Below are 9657 nucleotides of genomic sequence, written 5' to 3'. Positions count from 1 at the left end.
TTGATTGAATTATAATTTGGAGTTGATTGTGCCCCTGTAAAGAGGGGGCTCGCTCGGTAATTTGACATTGATTGAGGATAATGTCATTCTAATTATCATTTTAAAAGCGTGGAACATTCTTTTGTACATCCCAGGCTCGGCAATTATCGAAGTCTGAGTTGATGGATCCAGCTTGTTAGGTCATGAGTCTTACAATAGAACTATAATATTGTATGAATATTACAAATGTATTCCTTTGTAGAATCTCCCGTATGAACATTTTCCACTCATTTAGTTTACGAATTGTATTATTGTGAAATCTACATATTAAAAATAAAGCCCATGCTCAGGGGATTAAGGTGTGTGGAGTGTATCATTGGAGATCTCCAACGCAATTAGGAATAGCGTAAAAGCTCATTAGGGTTATAAGCAACGTCAGTCTGACAAAGGAGGTTGGTGTCAGTGACATTGGGGTAGGTTTATATCAGACAGGAGGAGATTGGTGTCAGTGACTGTGGGGTTGGTTTATATCAGACAGGAAGAGATTGGTGTCAGTGACTGTGGGGTGGGTTTATATCAGACAGGAGGAGATTGGTGTCAGTGATTGTGGGGTGGGTTTATATCAGACAGGAAGAGATTGGTGTCAGTGACTGTGGGGTGGGTTTATATCAGACAGGAGGAGATTAGTGTCAGTGACTGTGGGGTAGGTTTAAATCAGACAGGAGGAGATTGCTGTCAGTGACTGGGGTTGGTTTATATCAGACAGGAGGAGATTGGTGTCTATCAGACAGGGGGGGATTAGTGTCAGTGACTGTGGGATTGGTTTATATCAGACAGCAGATTAGTATATATGCAGTAACGTCTCTTGCAAGATTTTTTCCTGTGAAAATTCTGTTGGATAGTCGGGAATGTGAGCAATCGGGATCCTCTCTGTAAATAATTACAGAATTATTGCCTCCTTCTCACGCACAGAGGGATCTTTACTCAGTCTTTAACTCGTGTTGTACCTGTCCTGGGAGTGTTTGATGGGACAATGTAGCGGGAACTTTATCCTTGGGGTTGGGGGTAATATATTAGCATGGATAGAGGATTGGCTAACTAACAGAAAACAGAGAGTCACGATAAATGGGTCATTTTCCAGTTGGTAAACAGTAACTAGTGGGGTGCCGCAGGAATTGGTGCTGGGTCCTCAACTATTTACAATCTATACTAATGACTGGGATGAAGGGTAATGTAGCCAAGTTTGCTGATGATACAAAGATGGGTGGGAAAGCTAATTGTGAGGAGGACACAAAAAATCTGCAAAGGGATATAGACAGGCTAAGTGAGTGAGCAAAAATTTGGCAAATGGAGTATAATATGGAAAAATGTGAAGTTATTCACTTTGTCAGAAATAATAGAAAATCAAATTATAGTTTAAATGGAGAAAAATGGCAATGTGCTGCAGTACAGAGAGACCTGGGAGTCTTTGTGCATGAAACACAAAAAGTTACTATGCAGGTACAGCAAGTAATCAGGAAGGCAAATGGAATGTTGACCTTTATTGCAAGGGGGATGGAGTATAAAAGCAGGGAAGTCCTGCTACAACTGTACAGGGTATTGGTGAAGATAGGTTGAGTAGGTTGGGCCTATACTCACTGGAGTTCAGAAGAATGAGAGGTGATCTTATTGAAACATATAAGATAACGAGGGGGCTCAACAAGGTGGATGCAGAGAGGATATTTCCACTCACAGGAGAAACTAAAACTAGGGAACATAGTCTTAGAATAAGGGGCCGCCCATTTAAAACTGAGATGAGGAGAAATTTCTTCTCTTAGAGGATGTAAATCTGTGGAATTCTCTGCCCCACAGAGCTGTGGAGGCTGGGTCATTGAATATATTTAAGGTGGAGATAGACAGATTTTTGAGCGATAAGGGAGTAAAGGGTTATGGGGAGCAGGCAGGGAAGTGGAGCTGAGTCCATGATCAGATCAGCCATGATCTTATTGAATGGCGGAGCAGGCTCGAGGGGCCGAATGGCCAACTCCTGCTCCTACTGCTCATGTTCTTATTTGCAATTCTCCAGTTCTCTGGCACCACCCCTGTATCTATGGAGGATTGGAATATTATAGCCAGTACCTCCACAATTTCCGCCCTCAACATCCTAGGATGCTTGCCATCCGCTCCTGATGATTTATCGACTTTAAGTACAGCCAGCCTTTCTACTACCTATATCAATTTTTATTTTATGAAGTGTTGCAACTACCATACCCTTCATTATGTCTATGGCAGCATCCTCTTGGTAAAGACAGATGAAAGTACTATTTTAGAAACTGAGCCCTGCCCTCTGCCTCCATGCGTAGGTCTCCTTTTTGGTCCCTAATCGGCCCCACCCCTCTGCTTACGACCCGTTTACTATTTATAGCCCTATGGAAGGCTTTTAGATTACCTTTTATGTTGGCTGCCATTCTATTCTCATACGCTCTCTTTGCCCCTCTCATTTTTGTTTTCATTTCAGGAAGATATCAATGAGCTGGTCAGAAAAGTATCAATCCAGAGAAGTATGAGGTAATGCATTTGTGAGGGTCTAACAAGGCAAGAGGAATACACATTAAATGGTAGGACACTGAGAAGCGTAGAGGAACAAAGGGACCTTGGAGTGCATGTCCACAGATCCCTGAAGGTAGTAGGCCAGGTGGAGAAGGTGGTTAAGAAGGCATACGGAATACTTGCCTTTATTGACTGAGGCGTGGAATACAAGAACAGGGGGGGTTATGCTTGAACTGTATAAAACACTGGTTAGGCCACAGCTAGAGTACTGCATGCAGTTCTGGTCACCATATTACAGGAAGGACGTAATTGCACTGGAGAGGGTACAGAGAAGATTTATGAGGATGTTGCCAGGAGTGGAGAATCTAAGCTATGAGGACAGACTGCATAGGCTGGGTTTGTTTTCATTGGAACAGAGGAGGCTGAGGGGAGACCTTATTGAGGTGTATAAAATTATGAGGGGCCCAGATAGAGTGGATGGAAAGGGCCTATATCCCTTATCTGAAGGGGTCAACAACCAAGAGCAATAGATTTAAAGTAATTGGGGGGAGGTTTAGAGGGGATTTGAGGGAAAATTTCTTCACCCAGAAGGTGGGGGTCTGGAACTCACTGCCTGAAAGGGTGGTAGAGGCAGAAACCCTCACCACATTTAAACAGTACTTGGAGTGCCGAAACCCACAGGGCTCTGGACCAAGAGGGGGAAAGTGGGATCAGGCTGGGCAGCCCTTGGTCAGCTGGTGCGGACACCATGGGCCGAATGGCCTCCCGCCCTGTAAACCTCTGATTCTAGATTGCCTGATTGCATTAGCAGCCAAATCTGAGGATGGGATTGCACCATGTTCTGTTTATTCATTGGCTGTGGGTGAGGAGCCACGCTCACTGAGGGAGCCAACTCTCCGGGAGACCAGTGATCATCCGAGGCGGGAAAATAAAGGGCCACCCGCCCGGGCCTGCCGCCTGAGTGGCGGGAGCATCTGACCAATGGGGAGCGAGGAGCAGTGGGTCCTCCAACCAATCGGGGAGCCCGAGGGGCGGGACCTGCACCGCTGATTGGCTGAACCAAGGAAGAGGCATATAAATTGGCCAGAAAAAGCAACAAATCTGAGGACTGGGAGAAATTTAGAATTCAACAGGCGAGGACTAAGGGTTTAATTAAGAGGGGGAAAATAGAGTACGAGAGGAAGCTTGCAGGGAACATAAAAATGGACTGCAAAAGCTTCTATAAATATGTAAAGAGAAAATGATGAGTGAAGACAAAGGTAGGTCCCTTGCAGTCGGATTCAGGTGAATTTATAATGGGGAACAAAGAAATGGCAGACCAATTGAACCAATACTCGGTTCTGTCTTCACGAAGGAAGACACAAGTAACCTTCCGAATGTACGAGGGGACAGTGGGTCTAGTGAGAAGGAGGAACTGAAGGATATCCTTATTAGGCGGGAAATTGTGTTAGAGAAATTGATGGGATTGAAGGCCGATAAATCCCCGGGGCCTGATAGTCTGCATCCCAGAGTACTTAAGGATGTGGCCCTAGAAATAGTGGATGCATTGGTGGTCATTTTCCAACAGTCTATCGACTCTGGATCAGTTCCTATGAACTGGAGGGTTGCTAATGTAACACCACTTTTTAAAAAAGGAGGGAGAGAGAAAACGGGTAATTATAGACCAGTTAGCCTGACATCAGTAGTGGGGAAAATGTTGGAATCAATCATTAAGGATGAAATAGCAGCGCATTTGGAAAGCAGTGACAGGATCAGACCAAGTCAGCATGGATTTATGAAAGGGAAATCATGCTTGACGAATCTTCTGGAATTTTTTGAGGATGTAACTAGCAGAGTGGACAAGGGAGAACCAGTGGATGTGGTGTATTTGGACTTACAAAAGGCTTTTGACAACGTCCCGCACAAGAGATTGGTGTGCAAAATTAAAGCGCATGGTATTGGGGGTAATGTACTGACGTGGATAGAGAACTGGTTGGCAGACAGGAAGCAGAGAGTCGGGATAAACAGGTCCTTTTCAGAATGGCAGGCAGTGACTAGTGGAGTGCCGCAGGACTCAGTGCTGGGACCCCAGCTATTTACAATATACATTAACGATTTAGGTGAAGGAATTAAGTGTAATATCTCCAAGTTTGCGGATGACACTAAACTGGGTGAGGGTGTGAGCTGTGAGGAGGACGCTTAGAGGCTGCAGGGTGACTTAGACAGGTTAGGTGAGTGGGCAAATGCATGGCAGATGCAGTATAATGTGGATAAATGTAAGGTTAGCCACTTTGGGGGCAAAAACACAAAGGCAGAATATTATCTGAATGGCGGCAGATTAGGAAAAGGGGAGGTACAACGAGACCTGGGTGTCATGGTTCATCAATCACTGAAAGTGGGCATGCAGGTACAGCAGGCGGTGAAGAAGGCAAATGGTATGTTGGCCTTCATAGCTAGGGGATTTGAGTACAGGAGCAGGGAGGTCTTACTGCAGTTTTACAGGGCCTTAGTGAGGCCTCACCTGGAATATTGTGTTCAGTTTTGGTCTCCTAATCTGAGGAAGGACGTTCTTGCTATTGAGGGAGTGCAGCGAAGGTTCACCAGACTGATTCCAGGGATGGCTGGACTGTCATATGAGGAGAGACTGGATCAACTGGGCCTTTATTCACTGGAGTTCAGAAGGATGAGAGGGGATCTCATAGAAACATATAAGATTCTGAAGGGACTGGACAGGTTAGATGCAGGAATAATGTTCCCGATGTTGGGGAAGTCCAGAACCAGGGGTCACAGTATAAGGATAAGGGGTAGGCCATTTAGGACTGAGATGAGGAGAAACTTCTTCACTCAGAGAGTTATTAACCTATGGAATTCCCTGCCGCAGAGAGTTGTTGATGCCAGTTCATTGGATATATTCAAGAGGGAGTTAGATATGGCCCTTATGGCTAAGGGATCAAAGGGTATGGAGAGAAAGCAGGAAAGGGGTACTGAGGGAATGATCAGCCATGATCTTATTGAATGGCGGTGCAGGCTCGAAGGGCCAAATGGCCTACTCCTGCACCTATTTTTTATGTTTCTATTCACGGCAGTGGCTTTGTGCCGTCCCTTGTCCGGGGCCCGGGGAGGCTGAGGGCCTTTGTTCAGGGCCCGGGGCCCGGGGAGGCTGTGGGCTTTTGTTGGACACAAGGCCTCTCATCAACTGAAATATTTGACAATGGAATGTCTCAGTTTTTAAGTGTGTTTAATTCATTGGAAAAAAGACGAAGTACTGGTTATTCTGGTCAGATTAATGGAATCTCATCATGTATATAAAAATACTTGCATTTATATAGCGTCTTTCACGACCACCGGACGTCCCAAAGTGCTTTACAGCCAATGAAGTACTTTTGAAGTGCAGTCACGGTTGTAATGTGGGAAACGCGACAGCCAATTTTGCACACAGCAAGATCCCACAAAAGGATTATGGGTTTCAGGTAGGATAGAGGAGTTGAGGTTGATGATCAGCCATTATTGAATGGCGGAGAAGGCTCAAGGGGCCGTAAGGCCTATTCCTGCTCCTAATTCTTATGTTCTCAGAAGAATGAGAGGTAATCTCATTGAAACATAACATTCTGAGGAGGATTGACAGAGTAGATGCTGAGAGGTTGTTTCCCTGGGCTCAAGAGTCTAGAATTAGGAGGCATCGTCTCAGGATAAGGGGTCGACCATTTAAGACTGAGATGAAGAGGAATTTCTTCACTCAGTGTTGTGAATCTTTGGAGTTCTCTGCCCCAGAGGGCTGTGGATGCAGAGTCTCTGAATATATTCAAGGCTGAGATAAATTTTTGGACTTTAGGGGATTTAAGGGATATGGGGATCAGGCAGGAAAGTGGAGTTGAGATCGAAGATCAGCCAGGATATTGAATGGCGGAACAGGCTTGAAAGGACAAATGGCCTACTCCTGCTCCTAATTCTTAAGTTCTTAAACAACAATGTGATAACAACCAGACACAAGGGAGAACTTCTCTGCTCTTCTTCGAAATAGTGCTCTGGGATCTTTTATGTCCACCTGAGAGGGCAGACAGGGCTTCGGTTTAACGTCTCATCCAAAAGATGGCACCTCCGACAGTGCAGCATTCTGGAGTTTCAGCCTAATTTTTGTGCTCAAGTCTCTGGAGTGGGACTTAAACCCACAACCTTCTGACTCAGAAGCGAGATGCGCTACCCACTGAGCCATGTGGCCATAAATATAAGATAGTCACTAATAAATCCAATAGGGAATCCCCAGGAGCAACTTCTTTATCCAGAGTTGCGAGAATGTGAAACTCGCTACGACAAGGAATAATTGAAACAAAGATGCATTTACGGGAAAGCCAGATAAACACATGCAGGAGAAAGGAACAGAAGGATTATGTTGATTGGGTTGGACGAAGTAAGGTGGGAGGAGGCTGAGACAGAGCAGAAACACTGGCATAGAGCAGTTGGGCCGAATGGCCTGTTTCTGTGCTGTACTTTCTGAGTAATTCTGTGTACAACCATGAAAGGTTCATGTTGCCCCAGCTGTCTGCAGGGCCCTACCTTACAGACAGTATGCACTCACTGGTGCTTCAGGAGGGTGATAACTGAGTGAGGTTTCTGGTGGAGAAACCACCAGCCGCGTTTCGGGGCCATAAAAGGAGCGGAGGTGCGGCGGCCCGGGAGCAGCATGGAGGCCACTTCAGGGGGCAGCGCGAGCTGGTGCAGGAGGGCAACGACTTGGAAAAGGGCGACTGGATTGGACATCACCAAAATCAAGGTCCCTGATTCTCTGCCCCAGAGAGCTGTGAAGGCTGGGTCATTGAATATATTTAAGGTGAAGAAAGACAGATTTTTGAGTGATAAGGGAATAAAGGGTTATAGGGAGCGGGCAGGGAAGTGGAGCTGAGTCCATGATCAGATCAGCCATGACCTTATTAAATGGCGGAGCAGGCTCGAGGTGCCAAATGGCCTACTCCTGCTCTTAGTTCTTATGTTCTTATGATTGGAGCAGGGGCAGGTACAGCAGGAGAGGCGGTAAGCAGCAGGGGAGCGGCGAGGTCGGGGCAAAGGAGCGGATAGAGATTGTAGAGCGACGTGATCGGGGCCCGGGAGAGGCGTGGGCCCAGGGGCAGCGTGGGCCAGCCCACACTGCGATATGTGTGCACTAGGTCCGTGCATTAGAGCTGGTCTCCAGTCGTCTTGGTTAATCCTTGCCACTGGAACAAGACCTAGCTCTGTGAAGACTATGTGGTGGCTGGTGTGCAATGGCCACCACACAGGACTGCTAATGTGGTAACTTTGTTTAAGAACGGAGAAAGGGATAGACCGAGTAATTACAGTCCAGTCAACCTAACCTTGGTGGTGGGAAAATTATTGGAAAAAATTCTGAAGGACAGGATAAATCTTCATTTAGTAAGACACGGATTAATCAACGACAGTCAGCACAGAACCCTGGGACTATACATGGAGATTCTAACCCTGAGAGTGCACATGGGGATTGAGGTAGCCCCTCCAAGGGTCCCTTTGAGTGGACTAAGTGATATACAGAGTTGACGCTCCTAGTAATAGAGACAACAGACTGCGATTGGAGGTTCACAATGGTCTTTAGTCACAGGCCTGGGGAGAACCGTCTGAGACCGCTCTCAGATCCAACTCCACCGAGTACCTATGCCTTCAAGGTATTTGTACAGGTTTAGTTACAAGGGTCGTGTGCATAAGAATAGGCACCGAGTGCATAACACCATGCCCCCTTACATCCAATGTCCACATGCACAGTGATTAATTGGTTAATTTCCTCCCGCATTACATAATCACTCGCCTCTGCTTTCTGCCTAGCTCGCGTAACATTAAGGCACCGCCTTCATAACCTAAGAAGCGCATGACTGATGTGGTCACAATCTATTGTAGCTACCCTGACCTTTGCTCAGGCCAGCTGGTATCCTGTAACAGTTCACTTCTGCTGTATTGGTCTGCTTTTCTACCCTCCGTGGCCCCTTGCGGTTACATTTCTAACTCATGCAGCTTATCTTGGTTCGTCATTGCAAAGTCAACATTATGGGCCCAAATTTCCACAGGATAAAAAACGGGCGCCCCTCCGAGCTGGGCGCCTGTTTTTCGCGCCTAAAACGGCGCCAGAAAAAAAACGCGCTATTCTCGAGCGCCCTGCAGCTCCTTGTCTGCTTAGCGCGGCGCCCAGGGGGGCGGAGCCTACACTCACGCCGATTTTGTAAGTGGGAGGGGGCGGGTACTATTTAAATTAGTTTTTTTCCTGCCGGCAACGCTGCGCATGCGCGTTGGAGCATTCACGCATGCTCAGTGTGAAAAAAAACATTGGCACTCGGCCATTTTTGTAGTTCTTTGTAGCTGTTTAATTTTTGAACATTTTTTAATAAAAGCACATTGCTATCGGCACATCAGCACTGAGGCTACCCTTCTCGCTGTCTCCTTCCCCTCCCCACCCTCCACGGCAACAAACGGCCATCTCCTTCCCCTCCCTCCCCTCCGCGGCAACAAACGGCTGTCTCCTTCCCCTCCCTCCCCTCCACAACAACAACCCGCTGTCTCCTTCCCCTCCCTCCCCTCCGCGGCAACAAACCGCTGTCTCCTTCCCCCCCCTCCCCTCCGCGGCAACAAACCGCTGTCTCCTTCCCCCCCCCCTCCCGCTCAGCGGCACGAACGGCTGCAGAATTCTCCCTGGCTGAAGCACTTTCACACAGGTAGGAAGATGGTTTATTTAATCTTTTCTTTGCTTATAAATGTTTATTCAGGTTGGATTTATTTGTATAATATTTGTAGAAGTATAAATAAGGATTTATTGTAGAATTTAATGAGTTCCCTTACCCCCCGCTCCCCCCCCCACCTCGTTCTGGACGCCTAATTTGTAACCTGCGCCTGATTTTTTTAATGTGTAGAACAGTTTTTTCAGTTCTACAAAAATCTTCACTTGCTCCATTCTACTTTAGTTTGGAGTACGTTTTCACTGTGGAAACTTTCAAATCAGGCGTCAGTGGCCGGACACGCCCCCTTTTGAAGAAAAAATTCTGTTCCAAAGTAGAACTGTTCTACCTGACTAGAACTGCAGAAAAAAAAATGTGGAGAATTGCGATTTCTAAGATAGTCCGTTCTCCACCAGTTGCTCCTAAAAATCAGGCGCAAATCATGTGGAAACTTGGGCCC

The sequence above is a fragment of the Pristiophorus japonicus genome, chromosome 20 (genome assembly GCF_044704955.1).
Source record: "Pristiophorus japonicus isolate sPriJap1 chromosome 20, sPriJap1.hap1, whole genome shotgun sequence".
Lineage (NCBI taxonomy): Eukaryota > Metazoa > Chordata > Chondrichthyes > Pristiophoridae > Pristiophorus > Pristiophorus japonicus.
Note: the sequence above shows the minus strand (reverse complement) of the source record.